Source organism: Coregonus lavaretus (genome assembly GCF_964263955.1).
Source record: "Coregonus lavaretus genome assembly, chromosome: 17".
NCBI classification, from domain to species: domain Eukaryota; kingdom Metazoa; phylum Chordata; class Actinopteri; order Salmoniformes; family Salmonidae; genus Coregonus; species Coregonus lavaretus.
Window position 1 is genome coordinate 3,600,347 of NC_140004.1, and position 16,133 is coordinate 3,616,479.

A 16,133-nucleotide genomic window follows, 5' to 3' on the forward strand; every position below is an offset into this window, starting at 1 on the left:
CCGTGGGCTGCTGTGCTGTGCTGTGCTGTATGCTATACTGTTCAGTTCAGCCTTGCCTACCTTGTCGGAGCAGCTGGGCGCGATGGGCAAGGGGCAGGGTGGTCAGCAGGAACGTATGGAGCCTCACAGACAGCAGGAACTTCAGACCGCACTCATCCAAAGTCTCTCCACCTAGTCAACGAAAATAACATGACCATCTACAGTACTTCTCCTCACAGGCTTTCTACCAGATTAAAACAAATACACCATCTTAAGATATGGTTTATATTAGTTCATAAAACAACATTTCTTAGGAGAAGGACTATGGAGGGCAGTTTGTGTAGGGTTAAGTGAGATGCCGAAACTTTGCTCTTGCTCTGGCTCTCCCTGATGTCGGTGCTGGTGGTGGCGATGGTGTCGGCCAGGGCCATGAGGGACATCTGCTCCATGCGGGTCAGGCCCGGCAGGCTGGAGTGGAGCAGGTGGCTGGATAGGACCTGAGCATGCTCGGGCCCAAAGAAGGTGGGGCTGTACTGGGACAGGTCTATGACCTTAGCACAGCCATCCTCCTGGTCGCTGTCCATGGGCTCCAAGTCCTCCACACCCAACCCGCTGCTCTGGAAGAGGTCATCGTAGGCGTCCGTCTGACTGGACCCGTGGCCACTGTCCCCACTCACGCTGGCCACCTTGTCTTTGGGCTTGGGAGAGCAGTCCTCGTCGGCCGCCAGCAGCGCGTACAGGGGCAGGGGAGGGATGGAGTCAATCTCTGTGTAGTCCGAACTCTCGCCCTTGCTGAAGGGCTTGGAGTCCCTGGTGGTGCTGCCGCCGGTAACTGTGTAACTGGTTCCGTTCAATAGAATTAGCCAACGCTTTGTGAGCCGATTACATTCCCATGGAGGAACAAACTGGACTGCCCCGTTATACAGGAGTGGAGGGCAGTGTGACTGTGGTTCAGTGCTCTTTCTTACCTGCTGAAGGCGTGACATTAATCACCTCCACACCGTCTGGAAGTGCCAGCTCCCAGCTGTACAGCCTGTGAGTGGTCAGGGTGAGACACTCTGCAGGTTGGATGTACAAGGCTTGTTCTTCTGAGCCGCGGGGGAACTGAACGTGTCAAAGTTAAAGGGGCAATTCAGAGGTGATGAGGTTACATTCGCCCTCTCAGGCGGAGCGCTGGTCTCGTCTGTAAGGACACACAAAAACAGATGAGTCAAGGAGAAAAACAAATTGGGAGCCAAGTTAAAGCTAGCTGGCTTGCACACAACGCTCAACACTTTCAGATAGAAATGAAGCCTTGACTGTAGTTGTTGGTACACACCCATAATGATTGGGAGAGCTGCCAGTTGCAGATGCCACATATGCAGGAGGGACCTGCCAGTCTGGGTAAACTCTACCACTACCAGGAAGAAGCGGGCAGAGAAGCCTGGCTGGCTGGAGGCTGCAGGAGAAAAACAAAACACACAATGACATGTTTATAACAACTGAATGAGATGGGACTCAAGAGCAAAGTAAAGGTTGTATTAGTGAGTGTGTTTCCTTATCCTACCAGTGTCTGTAGCGGGAGGTCCTGAGTGTTGTCTGTCCGATCACTGCCCAGAAGGAGATCCTCCTCAAATACATGTAGCAGCTGAGTCTCCTTCCCCTGTTGCAAACCACATAATTGGGTAGACTTTATTGTCCCCAAGGGAAAATTGGTGGCAGTTCCTCCTGATTTAAGGTGTACTGGTTAGGCTGCAGTATAAAACATCTATGGCATGGCTGACCTTTTTATTGAGATCAGTGAAGGCTGCTGTGAAGAAGACGGCTCATAATACTGGCTGGAATGGAGTTAATGGAATGTGTTTGATACCATTCCATTCACTCATTCTGTCCATTGAGCCATTAAACAATGTGTTAAAATAGAATTCAGTCAGGTATTGAATATCAAATCAAATCAAATTTTATTGGTCACATGCGCCGAATACAACAGGTGCAGACATTACAGTGAAATGCTTACTTACAGCCCTTAACCAACAGTGCATTTATTTTAAACAAAAAAAGTAAAAATAAAACAACAACAAAAAAAGTGTTGAGAAAAAAAAGAGCAGAAGTAAAATAAAGTGACAGTAGGGAGGCTATATATACAGGGGGGTACCGTTGCAGAGTCAATGTGCGGGGGCACCGGCTAGTTGAGGTAGTTGAGGTAATATGTACATGTGGGTAGAATATTCGAGTGCGCTCGCTATGACTAGCAAACCCCAACCATGGAGCTGAAAAAGGTCAGTGAAAATCTGCATGTCGTGCAGATTCGTCTTCCAAAGATGTATATTTACGAAGTCAGTGATGGCATCCAGCTCAATTATACAGCCTGGTTTAGCGGTTGATTGCAGGCTGATGATGTTAAAAAATTTGCCGACATATTTCTAAAAAATATATATTTAATTTTTAATTTTTTTAACAGTTAATCATTGGTAGATACCAAGATTAGTGAGAGTAAAAATATAACATTTATCTGAGATAAAACAAAAATCTTGTGATTGTACTGGTTGTCGAATTACTGATATCTCAGGGTTGGAGAGCTCACTGTTTCTTGGCTTCAATAACCGCCTGGTAGAGCCTCAGTGAGTGACCATCACTGGCCACGAAGCAGGCACTGGGTGAGTTGCAGTAGACACCTGCAGTGGAGAAAAACAATTAAATCTGCTGACAGTAATTGTATCTACAGAGTTTTCAAAGGTCAATCCACTGACTGTCTCCTTCCTTACCAAGGCAGTTGCTGGGGATGAGTGTGGGCAGCCAGGCTACGTTGGAGAAGGCGGAGGAGTGGAGAGAATTGATCCTGGCTAGCTCAGATACCCCTCCAGAGAAGGACAGCGGATCCACCGGGTCCAACCTCCACAGGATGAGCTCGCTGTTAATGGCATTGGGGTCCTGCGACAACGGCGCCCAGGGACACCTGGCTTGGCCTGACCCTGAGGGGCTGGGAGAGTGCGGCCAGGACACTGTCCACGTCGGGGGTGCGCAGGGCGTTGAGGTGGAAGCGGTGGCCGCAGTAGCGCGACTTGTGGGACACGCTAAGAACGGTGGAGAACGCCGACTCCCACTGGTTCAGGGAGCCGTCCGCGTTCGTGGAGATCATCAGCACTTTGGGGGTGAAGATGCTGAGGCGCAGGCTGTTGGAGGAGGCTGCCTTTGCTCTGGCCGTAGGTGATCAGCACCGAGGAGGGGTGGGGCAGGCCGGCGGGCCGCCATGTTGGATGGCCAGGTCCACGTTCTTGTTGCAGGCGTACATGACCACGCTGCGGCTCAGAGAGTTGGCGTCGCCCGTGGGGAAGACCACAGGGATCCGAGACACAAAGGACACCATAGTTTTATGTTATTATAATGCAAAACAGAAGAAACAAAAATGATGGGTCAATCAGTCACAGAGCACAATAAGTCACACCACATATACTATATCTAATGTATCTTCTATTATGATGGAGAATGTTTGCTGATGCAAATACAATATACATTTTTGAAAAATGAAACCATGAACTGCGTAGGTCAAAGACGAAGTGCATCTTTCTATTGTAAATGTAAAACAGAAATGTCAATCAGGTTGCTTCCCTGATGAAGGTAACGTACCTGGACCTGGCGGAACATGCCGGGGTGATACTCATCCAGCCAGTCAACGTGCCACACCAGCAGAGAGCCGTCCATGGGGTGTATACTGAACAGCGTGTCTGCCCCTCTGTTCAAGTCCTCCAGTAGCACCTCCAACTGGTGCTCCACCGCTGCAGCGGGCAGCTGGATGGACGCCACGTCAGGTCCTCATTCTGCCGCTCGCCTAGCAGCCTCCTACTCATAGTCAGGCTGTGGGAGACAGACATACACACAGGAGAAAGCTCACACCCTAGTCCTCATATCCACACCACTAAAGGGTAAATACGTGATAAGCTCTCAAATGATAGATTATTCATCAGTCTTTTGCTTTCGTTTCGGTAATTATCAAACTGCTCTGGAATTCTAAAACAGTTTAGTAAGAATAGAGTTATGGATAACTTTCTGTCATTGTCAAACAATTTATCAAAAGAGGCATTTGGAAAATTGCACTTTAATTTCAAGATTAAAAGTTTATCATATTGCCTAATGCCTTTTTGAACGACGTGTTGCGCAATCTGGTAATGTGTGAAAATGCAGTAATTTAGAGCGCTGGGTGTATTCCCTAGGAACCAAGCGGAAGCAAACAGCCAAAAACAGGGAGGGACTAACCTGAACTTTTCCAATAATAAAATGCTAAATTCTATTATAAAACGTTTCCATTGCAAAACTTTTTGCTACGGTGTGCACTAATGAATACACCGCTGCTCTCTACCTACCCTCCTGGGAGTTTGAGTTGTGCTACTCCAGGAACACCTCCATGGCCAGGGTAAGGTGCAGCTCCTTGTTGTTGAGCCAGTGCACGGTGAAGGGCCCGCCAGGCTCCTCGTCATCCCCCCCACACAGCGACGTGATCGAGGGCAGCAGAGGGATATCTGCACCAGACAACACACCCATATCATCACTAACTCTGTACAGTAATGTGTGTGTGTAGGGCCCAGTGTTATTCCTGTTCAGGTTACATTGCCAGGAAACACTTACATTTTAGTCATTTGAGGGCCTAAATATGTGCAATGATGACTGATCCGTCAGATGTGCTTATAAGACCAAATCTAATCTTATTCTTATGCAATCATGAAGTACAGTAGAGTTTGTGAGAGGCTGTTAAAGAGAAGTTTTATCCTAGAATGAACTGTTACGCAATGCAAACATCCTTGAACAATGCTACTGAACTCCTTTATTAATGGTGACAGCGGCTGTTGGTTTGTGTCTCGAGTACCTGTGGCAGGGTTGATGCTGGCAGCGATATGGAAGTGGCAGAGAGTGTTGGCATGGGGCACGCTGTTGGTCTTGTGGTTGTAGTGTGTGCTCTGCTGGTACGGGAGACGGCCGGTCAGGGAGGGCTGGGCCACACCTCTCAACGGGGCTCTCCACGACTCCTGCAGGTTCGACTGAGGAAAGAGACAAAATTGCTCCTAAGTAGGGCTCCCTCTCTCTGGCTTTGGAAAGCCAGACTGGAACTAAAATAGTAGCTCTAATATCGCAGTCAGTGTTTTTAATGAATAATTCTGCAAATGTCAGCAGACTTTCATCACATTTAAATTTGCATATCTATTTTTCCCACAATGTAATTTGTCTCTTGCTTAATCGTTTCTGGCGAGACGCATAACCATGGAATGACAATCTTCAAGTTTTGTACACTAGAAGTAATGAGGAAAGTGCATCTGATCTTTACAACTAGTTACTAGAGCACTTCAACAAAGGCCAAAATACATTAAGCAAAAAGAGCAGTGGTACAGTAATTCAAGGGTGTACTATACAGAAAAAAGGCCAATTGTCTTAATGAAGTTCTCAAGGGCTGCAAAGCCTGGAAAACAATCTTCCAATTAATTCTGCCCTTTAGCTCTAAGTCTGCTGCTCTCTCATCTTCTCACCAGCCTGATGCACTATGAAGCGGCGCTGGAGACACTGTTCCTACCTCCAAGGGGTTTCTGCCCTGCGTTTTGATACGAGAGGGAGTCTTCTTGCTGCCGCCTGTCAATTTGAACGAGTCGCTGTTCTGGCCGTTCTTAACTTGACTGAGCGTGTGTATGGACAGCAGGGTGTCACTGGGAAGCAGGGTCTCGGCCCACAGGCGACACACACTGTCCTTACCACAGGTCAGTAGCACATTACACACAGAACCCCTGGAGGGAAGAGAAACACAGAGGATAGAGCTTTGTCAGATCAGGTAAGGACAATATCAGTGCTTCTAAAACCTTTAACGATGGGCCTTACCGTGGCATGTACTTGCTGGTCTTCCTCCAGGGGCGGCAGGTAGCTTAGTGGTTAAGAGAGTTGTGCCAGTAACTGAAAGGTCGCTGGTTCTAATCCCCGAGCCGACTAGGTGAAAAATCTGTCAATGTGCCCTTGAGCAAGGCACTTATCCAGAGCGACTTACAGGAGCAATTAGGGTTAAGAGTGTCTGCTAAATGACTAAAAATATATATATATAAAAAAGCCTGTTACAGAGCGTGGGTGAGCCAGGTAGACAAACGAGAAGTCCAGAGCTGTGCTCCGGTAGGGTAAACAGCTTGGTCACGCCAGCCTGCCATTTACTGGTGCTGTACCACACTTTGACCAGACAGGCGTCCTGAAAACCACAGCATCACTGGGATTTAGTACACATTTACTACAAAGGCTCATGGCTATTTGAGTGTGCACTTCTTAGTGTGTCGTGTGTTTCTTTGTAATTTACTTTAAAATGAACATCTTTATGACACCAAACGCCACCCACCTGTCTGGTAGTAGCAAAGAATTCTCCACCTGGAGAGAACTCCATGAACTGAATTGGGGAGGCGGTTCTATGAAAGAAGATGAGGGGGAAAAAACAATACAATGGTGAAAAAAAGTATTTAGTCAGCCACCAATTGTGCAAGTTCTCCCACTTAAAAAGATGAGAGAGGCCTGTAATTTTCATCATAGGTACACATCAACTATGACAGACAAATTGAGAAAAAAAATCCTGAAAATCACATTGTAGGATTTTTTATGAATTTATTTGCAAATTATGGTGGAAAATAAGTATTTGGTCACCTACAAACAAGCAAGATTTCTGGCTCTCACAGACCTGTAACTTCTTCTTTAAGAGGCTCCTCTGTCCTCCAGTCGTTACCTGTATTAATGGCACCTGTTTGAACTTGTTATCAGTATAAAAGACACCTGTCCACAACCTCAAACAGTCACACTCCAAACTCCACTATGGCCAAGACCAAAGAGCTGTCAAAGGACACCAGAAACTAAATTGTAGACCTGCACCAGGCTGGGAAGACTGAATCTGCAATAGGTAAGCAGCTTGGTTTGAAGAAATCAACTGTGGGAGCAATTATTAGGAAATGGAAGACATACAAGACCACTGATAATCTCCCTCGATCTGGGGCTCCACGCAAGATCTCACCCCGTGGGGTCAAAATGATCACAAGAACGGTGAGCAAAAATCCCAGAACCACACGGGAGGACCTAGTGAATGACCTGCAGAGAGCTGGGACCAAAGTAACAAAGCCTACCATCAGTAACACACTACGCCACCAGGGACTCAAATCCTGAAGTGCCAGACGTGTCCCCCTGCTTAAGCCAGTACATGTCCAGGCCCGTCTGAAGTTTGCTAGAGTGCATTTGGATGATCCAGAAGAGGATTGGGAGAATGTCATATGGTCAGATGAAACCAAAAAATATTTTCTTTGATAAAAATTCAACTCATTGTGTTTGGAGGACAAAGAATGCTGAGTTGCATCCAAAGAATACCATACCTACTGTGAAGCATGGGGGTGGAAACATCATGCTTTGGGGCTGTTTTTCTGCAAAGGGACCAGGATGACTGATCCGTGTAAAGGAAAGAATGAATGGGGCCATGTATCGTGAGATTTTGAGTGAAAACCTCCTTCCATCAGCAAGGGCATTGAAGATGAAACGTGGCTGGGTCTTTCAGCATGACAATGATCCCAAACACACCGCCCGGGCAACGAAGGAGTGGCTTCGTAAGAAGCATTTCAAGGTCCTGGAGTGGCCTAGCCAGTCTCCAGATCTCAACCCCATAGAAAATCTTTGGATGGAGTTGAAAGTATGTGTTGCCCAGCGACAGCCCCAAAACATCACTGCTCTAGAGGAGATCTGCATGGAGGAATGGGCCAAAATACCAGCAACAGTGTGTGAAAACCTTGTGAAGACTTACAGAAAACGTTTGACCTGTGTCATTGCCAACCAAGGGTATATAACAAAGTATTGAGAAACTTTTGTTATTGACCAAATACTTATTTTCCACCATAATTTGCAAATAAATTCATAAAAAATCCTACAATGTGATTTTCAGGATTTATTTCCCTCATTTTGTCTGTCATAGTTGACGTGTACCTATGATGAAAATTACAGGCCTCTCTCATCTTTTTAAGTGGGAGAACTTGCACAATTGGTGGCTGACTAAATACTTTTTTTCCCCACTGTATATCAGTCATCCTTGAAAATGTTTTTGGGAATAAAAAAATTATAGCAGGCAACATTAGGACTATTTCATAGTGCAGTTCCTACTTGCAGTGCCAGATACACCTCCAGGGACACTGAGGATCACCAATGGTCATTTCTGCAAGTTCTCCTTCCTCATCCAAATCATTGCTGATATTAGACCACAGCTGGAGGCTGGTGGACACAGTTAGGAGATGACTGTCTGTGTGCATCAACAAAAACAAACAGACAATGAAATAAAAACATATTTGAAAAACACAGGTCGTTCTAATTCGAAAAGATACAAAATAAACATAGCAAAAATTGTTTTACCTGTGGGGTCCCAGGCCAGGTTGCGCGCTATGGACTGCAAAACAAACTGTCCACTCTTCTGCCACTGGTAGCTCCGTTTCTATAGGTGCACAAGCATTCAAACAATCAAATCCAAATGTCAATTTCAACTCATTAGGAACAATAGATGTATAATTTCCTTGCATATATAGTATTACGAACTAATAATGCAGTGCAGTCATTAAGAATCAATTACTTCTTTAGAATCAATACAATTAGCACTTACTGCTGATGCCCGGTCCTTCTGGTTCATGAGCTGAACCGGTTCAAAGACACAGACTATGCTTCCATAGGAAGCTGCAATCTGTCAGCAACAACGAAGAGAGGGGACATTTTAATCAACGTGAACACCGTTTCACTCTGATTATAACAAGTACCATGCACATACTTGGGACTTTTGAGAGAAATGTGAGTTGCAGACCAATGTGGAGAGTGAAGATAATCAAATACATTAGTACTGAAATATGTATCAAAGAAATGAGTACATAAGATAGCCCAATTGTTGTTAAGGCATCCTCACAGATTGTCATTAGCCACATGTTCAGGGAACCGAACAGAATGAAATCCTACTCAAGGAACAAATATCCAAGATCCGAAAAATGTATTGGGACCTTAGAAATGGTATGTCATTTTACTTTAAGCATTTTACCACATGCTAAATGTTTTATGTTTACTTAGCATAATTTGAAATCTACACTGGACCAAATAAAATAGCGGCCCTTATGTGCACCAACAGTAATACCGTCTACCCCGGTATGCTACAGGAAAGGTATGGAAAATCTGGATACCGCCCAACCCTAGTTTCAGGCAATATGGCATTACAGTAAAAACAAAAGCCTGCTTTTTGTGAGTTACTGTGCTATACTTTGTTCCATCTCGTTAAAATGTACCGGAATTTGGAGGACCATTCAGCGTTTGTAATTGCTTCATAATGCACATATTTTGCTGCTTAGCTACAATATAGCCTAGCAAATATCTGGTCAATATTGCTATAAGCTTAGTTACAATATAGCCTAAAGTAAATAGGCCTATCAGGGGTGTCAAACTCATTCCATGGAGGGCCTAGTGTCTGCAGGTTTTTGTTTTTTCCTTTCAATGAAGCCCTAGACAACCAGATGTGAGGAGTGCCTTCCTAATTAGTGACCTTAATTCATCAATCAAGTACAAGGAAGGAGCAAAAACCCACAGACACTCAGTCCTCCGTAGAATGACTTTGACATCTGTTGCCTAGATGGGTCAATATTGATAGAAAGCAACGCCATGTAAACAATATGACATGGATGGATCCACAAGTAGGGTCATAGTAGCATGCAAACTCTACTGGTGCTTTACCAAACAGCATTAGCATAAGTTGCTGATAAACTACACCAGACACATAATGTAAGCGTAGCACGTGCCCGTGAAACAGGGCCACTGATCAATGAGACATGTTCAAATCAAATCACATTTTTATTTGTCACATATTCGTGTTTAGCAGATGTTATAGCGGGTGTAGCGAAATGCTTGTGCTTCTAGCTCCGACAGTGCAGTAATATCTATCAATTTCACAACATATACCCAATACACACAAAACTAGTAAGGAATGGGATTTAAGAATATATACATATATGGACAAGCAATGACAGAGCGGACTAAGATACAGAAGAATATTATAGAATACAATGCAGTATATACATATGAGATGAGTAGTGCAAGATATGTAAACATTATTAAAGTGTTACACCTGGCACCACATGAGTAAAGCGCTCTCGCGCTGTTGATGCTGCCCGTTTGCTGCTTCTGGTGTAGCATGCCTTAAACAACGCTTATGGAATGCTTGCGCTATGCTTGTGGTGTAGGTTAGTTTCACAGTAAGTTGCAGTTAAAGCTGTGCTTGACCGAACAAAATATATGGGAGCAACAACAGGCAACCATGTCTCTTACCTAGCCTCCCTGTAGCGAGCAGTCCACACAGCCCACCTGGATGTTCCCATGCTTTGCCCCTGGGATGATTTGTAGCCTCTCAAAGTCACTGCCCAAAATCACAATGTCACAGCCAGAGGCATATGCCTATCACATGAGAGGGTGAGGTGGGGGAGGAATGTCACTCAGGATAATTCAATGTGAGTTTAACTTGTAGTATGACTTTGCATTGTTTGACACCGACGAACATACAGTATGATACCTATAGAATAAATCAAATCAAATTTTATTTGCCACATGTGCCGAATACAACAGACATTACCGTGAAATGCTTACTTACAGCCCTTAACCAACAATGCATTTATTTCTTGATAAAAAAGTTAAATAAAACAACAACAACAAAAAAGTGTTGAGAAAAAAAGAGCAGAAGTAAAATAAAATAACAGTTGGGAGGCTATATACAGGGCGGTACCGGTGCAGAGTCAATGTGCGGGGGCACCGGCTAGTTGAGATCACTGCACCTGTACACAGCCATTCTGAAATTAGCCCACCCAACTACCTCATCCCCATATTGTTATTTATTTTGCTAATTTGCACCCCAGTATCTCTATTTGCACATCAACTTTTGCACATCTATCATTCCTGTGTTAATATGAAATTGTAACTATTTTGCACTATGGCCTATTTATTGCCTTACCTCCATAGCTTTACTACATTCGCACACACTGTATATATATTTTCTGTTGTATTTTTTACTTTATGTTTTGTTTACCCCATATGTAACTATGTGTTGTTGTTTTTATCACACTGCTTTGCTTTATCTTGGCCAGGTCGCAGTTGTAAATGAGAACTTGTTCTCAACTGGCTTACCTGGTTAAATAAAAAGATGGGGTGGGGGTGCAAATAGTCCGGCTAGCCATGATTAGCTGTTCAGGAGTCTTATGGCTTGGGGGTAGAAGCTGTTGAGAAGCATCTTGGACCTAGACTTGGCGCTCCGGTACCGCTTGCCATGTGGTAGCAGAGAGAACAGTCTATGACTAGGGTGGCTGGAGTCTTTGACAATTTTGAGGGCCTTCCTCTTACACCGCCTGTTATAGAGGTCCTGGATGGCAGGAAGCTTGGCCCCAGTGATGTACTGGGCCGTACGCACTACCCTCTGTAGTGCCTTGCGGTCGGAGGCCGAGCAGTTGCCATACCAGGCGGTGATGCAACCAGTCAGGATGCGCTCGATGGTGCAGCTGTATAACTTTTCGAGGATCTGAGGACCCATGCCAAATCTTTTCAGTACCTGAGGGGGAATAGGCTTTGTCGTGCCCTCTTCACGACTGTGTTGGTGTGTTTGGACCATGATAGTTTGTTGGTGATGTGGACACCAAGGAACTTGAAGCTCTCAACCTGTTCCACTACAGCCCTGTCGATGAGAATGGGGGCGTGCTCAGTCCTCTTTTTTTTCCTGTAGTCCACAATCATCTCCTTTGTCTTGGTCACGTTGAGGGAGAGGTTGTTATCCTGGCACCACACAGCCAGGTCTCTGACCTCCTCCCTATAGGCTGTCTCATCGTTGTCGACACTGTTGTGTCGTTGGCAAACTTAATGATGGTGTTGGAGTCATGCCTGGCCATGCAGTCATGGGTGAACAGGGAGTACAGGAGGGGACTGAGCACGCACCCCTGAGGGGCCCCTGTGTTGAGGATCAGCGTGGCAGATGTGTTGTTACCTACACTTATATACTAATACATACTAATTCAATGAATACACATACTGACAAAACGCAGACCATCACACATAAGCAGTACAATGTACCCGTTGGCACACAGTAGAGGACAAAGAAACAAAAATAGTCCGATATTGATCCTCTCAGTGAAATACTTTTGGTATAGTATCAGATTCTCTTCTCCGAGCAGTGCCCAACGTCAGTGATACTGCTGGACTAGCACAGAGCACTCTTAACCAAAGCAATAAGTGTTCTTCATTACTTATGCCATGCTTAAACTGTAGGAAGAATGACGACTGTTCCTTGAAATATCTTACCGTGAATGGTTGATTGTTTATGCTCCCTACAGAAAAACAATTATCCCCTGGGTTGACAGACCCAGTAAGGACTTGGTGAAGATTCATAGTCCTTTGTAACCCTGTCTTCCTGCCCTCACAATGTGGCCTTGATCCAGGTCAGATTAATGAGAAACCAATGTAATGACGTGGTCATTGTGCTTCCCGGGCAGTCATAAAGTAAGTTCTCCTGTGAGAAAGAGAAACACATCAGTTGTAAGTTAGTTGGGCTACAGACAGCTAAATCACTAGCTAGGTAACTGATGTCCACCAATATAATATCAGCAAGACAATATTCAGTGACAAACGTTATCAGTAGCTACATGTCAGTGGGACAACTGGGTTGACAACTTGGTACAGTAGCTACAACACTTACATTTGAGTCATTTAGCAGACACTCTTCTAGATTAAGCAAGTCGTCCACTTTAGGTGTGCAATGCACTACTTAGCTAACTAGATCACAAAGTTGGAAATAGACAGTCATTTAGTTTAGGGTATAGTTGGGTGTCCTTTTTCTATGCATTGGACCTAGGGTAGCAAAGCCAGTGACATTTGTCTGAAAGGAAAATGACTAGCTAGCTAGGTATAGCTGGGCGGTAGGTAGCTTAGTGGTTAAGAGCGTTGTGCCAGTAACCGAAAGGTCGCTGGTTCTAATCCCCGAGCCGATTGGGGGGGGGAATCTGTCGATGTGCCCTTGAGCAAGGCACTTAACCATAATTGCTCATGTAAGTCGCTCTGGATAAGAGCGTCTGCTAAATGACTAAAATGTAAAAAATGTATAGCAATGTAGTTTACAGCTAGCTAAATGGAACTGGCCCACACAGCCTGCTGTAGCTAAAGATGAACGGTACAGCTAATGTAATGACAATGTTGAGATATTAGCCCACAAGTTGCGTTAGATACATATCACCATTCCTACATGGAAAACAAACCGGCATAGCAATCTGGAAAGAGGTGATTAAGTTCCGTGTGCCAACTCACGTGTTTTCACATAGCTTGTTGTGTCAAAATGCACTTACTTCTCGTCGTTTGTCATGGCATGCATGCATTGCCACCTCGCGACCTGCTAGCACAAGCAGTCTGTAATTCAGTCACGTTGGTACCTAGCTAGTCTTCTTGCAAAATGTCAAATAACGGGACAATTTCAAGTAATATGCTGCACACGTTAAACCATTTAGCTAACTGTGATAAAATATTATAGCCATCAGTAGTTGTACTCCTCTACCGTGTGTTGATGAAACCGTGCTTTGCATTGTGGTCATTGTAGTAGTTGATGGCTCAAGGATGCTGTTTGCAGAATGGTCTGCCCCGCCCCTCTATGGATGGAGGATGCCCTTTACATAGGAGAGGCTATACGGCACGCCAGGGGCCTCATTTATAACCGTTGCATAAATGGCACAGTACATTTCTGCGTGCGCCATTTCTGACATGTCTGCTCATGTACAAAAATATTGAGATTTATAAACTTGGCGCACGCCATACAACGCATGTTTGTGCGCGCGTGAACGAGCATTAAAACTCCGCCTGGAAAACGCCCTCCATTCACCTTCCATGGTGACAATAACGCCCTTTATTTGCAGTATAATTTTGAACTATTGGCATTAGACCAAGGCATGCAAAATACTAATTGTTGTTCAATATTTACTTTATCAATAGATTATTGGTTTCATATGTCCTGCCTTGATATAGGCTCTGAGATAAATGGCAATGATGTCGCGATCCTATCGCACAGCAATACTATAGCCTATCCATACTGTAAAATATTTTACAAAAGCTACCGGTCTATTTACTGTGTCGGCAGAATGTTTTAATTTTTAGCAGTAATTTATGCTGTATCTGGAAAAGGACTGTGTCAGTTTCTGAAAGAGAAAACAGTGGCAAATTGTCATGGACCTGTCAGCAGAACGTTTGAATTCAATTATGTTTTGCATCGAATTTTCCCCAAACCTAAATATGATGGACTGTCCGCGAATTCTGAAACATTGTAGGGCAGGCTACAATTATTTTTTATTTTTTTACAGTACTTACAATAGCATACATAGGTCTACTTCAATGTAAAAGATCAGCTGTTAAATTGACTGTAAACCGGTATTATAAACCGCACTGCCTATGATATTGCAAGACTTGAAATTCATATAGGCCTAGCCTATCTATTTACTAGGCTACTAGGTCCAATTAAATGAGAGATGCGAATGGTAATTTGTTGTGGAATATGGCTTCTTCGGGAATATGAACCCATCATGGCCAGAAAAGGTGAGGAATATATTCTGCAATGGTTATGAAAATAAAACAAATAGGAAAAAGATTAATACGTCTAATTATGAGATTCCTATGTCTAATTATTTTAGATTCTACAAATAAAACAGATTTTCGCCCTTCTCACTAAATGGCTGCATTCTTGTAAATATTTTTTCCTGTGTTTTGTTTTTATGAATAAGGTTTTCATCATATCCCCCATTTGCACAAAATAAAAATACTTGCTAGCTTGCAATACAATATTTCAACCGCTAGCACATGTGTGTATGCAAAAAAATTAAATAATAATAAATACAAAATAAGATGTGTGTATGCAGGGTTTGCGGGGAGTTGAGCACATTCTCACGTAAAGTTCAATTATTATAAATGCCAACCTTTGCATGAAAACTGGCACATGCACATTTTGGGGTATATTTTGTAATTATGCATGGTTTATAAATTGTGTAACCATTGTGTAAATGTAACACTAAATATCTGCTTGTGCTATTCTGAAAAGACTGTACACGCACAAACATTTTGAGATGTATAAACCTGGCGCACGCCATACATAGGCATGTTTCCCATTATAAATCAGACCTGTCGTGAAACTGTGCACGTGTGAACAAGCATTTTAACTCCTCATGAAAAACGCCCATCATTCACCTTTTATGGTGACAAAAACGGCTTCATTTGCTGTATAATTCGGAAGTATTGAAATTTGGCCAAGACAGTATCTAAGGAAATTGCAATGCATGACGAACTTGATCAAATGTCTATGGAGGGGTTGGCAAAATGTTTTATTTTGCAGTGACATTTGCCCTATTTTAACGTGTCTGAAAGACAAAAACAATTGCACATTGTTGTGGACCTGTAAACAGATCGTTTGAATTCAATAATGTTTTGCATTTACTTTTTCCCGAACCTACAGTATATAGGCTATGCTGCACTGACCGCGACTTCTCTTTAAAAAAAAGTAAATCTACAGTAGTCCTACTTCCAGTAGTAGCCTACACACTTCAATGCAAAATATCAACTTTCTGTATGTTATTAACCGCGCTCCCTTTCAGATGCAAGAACTTGAAATAATCATATCGAATAGGCACAAGGAGAGATGTGCATGGTAATTTGGCCAGAAAAGTCGAGGAATTTATTCTGCAATGATCATGGAACTGAAATAAATAATAGGAAATATATGCCTATTTCTAATTATTTTAGAATGCAAAGTTGAAATATATCGATTTTCGCTCTTCTCATTACCAGCAAATGATTGCGTCTTGTTATTATATTTAGTTACCTGTTTTTTTGTTACCAATAAGAGTGTCATCATATATTCCTGCACAAGACTACTACACTGAACAAAAATATAAACTCAACATGCAACAAGTTCAAAGATTTTAAGGAGTTACAGGTCATATAAGGAAATCAGCCAATATCAGGAAATCAGTCAAATTCATTAGGCCCTAATCTATGGATTTCACATGACAGGGAATATATATATGCATCTGTTGGTCACAGGTAGCTTTTTTTTTAAAGGTAGGGGCGGTGTGGATCATGAAACCAGTCAGTATCTGGTGTGACCA

The 16,133-nt window shown here is 43.5% G+C and overlaps 1 pseudogene across 1 annotated transcript in view; it reads right to left on the minus strand.

The window, feature by feature from the left end:
• LOC311145011 (dmX-like protein 1) overlaps window positions 1-12,387 on the minus strand; it is a 38,465-nt pseudogene extending 26,078 nt beyond the window's left edge. Inside the window, exons 1-21 of the transcript in view lie at window positions 12,301-12,387; window positions 10,291-10,416; window positions 8,594-8,671; window positions 8,350-8,428; window positions 8,104-8,239; window positions 6,317-6,383; window positions 6,017-6,172; window positions 5,818-5,841; window positions 5,519-5,726; window positions 4,820-4,991; window positions 4,346-4,475; window positions 3,853-3,874; window positions 3,586-3,798; window positions 2,724-3,322; window positions 2,517-2,633; window positions 2,292-2,381; window positions 1,526-1,621; window positions 1,298-1,417; window positions 948-1,162; window positions 344-811; window positions 61-171 (exon numbers count right to left, since the gene is read on the minus strand). The product of the transcript in view is annotated as a dmX-like protein 1 (transcript). The remainder of the gene's footprint in view (window positions 1-60; window positions 172-343; window positions 812-947; window positions 1,163-1,297; window positions 1,418-1,525; window positions 1,622-2,291; window positions 2,382-2,516; window positions 2,634-2,723; window positions 3,323-3,585; window positions 3,799-3,852; window positions 3,875-4,345; window positions 4,476-4,819; window positions 4,992-5,518; window positions 5,727-5,817; window positions 5,842-6,016; window positions 6,173-6,316; window positions 6,384-8,103; window positions 8,240-8,349; window positions 8,429-8,593; window positions 8,672-10,290; window positions 10,417-12,300) is intronic.
• Window positions 12,388-16,133: the final 3,746 nt, after the last annotated feature.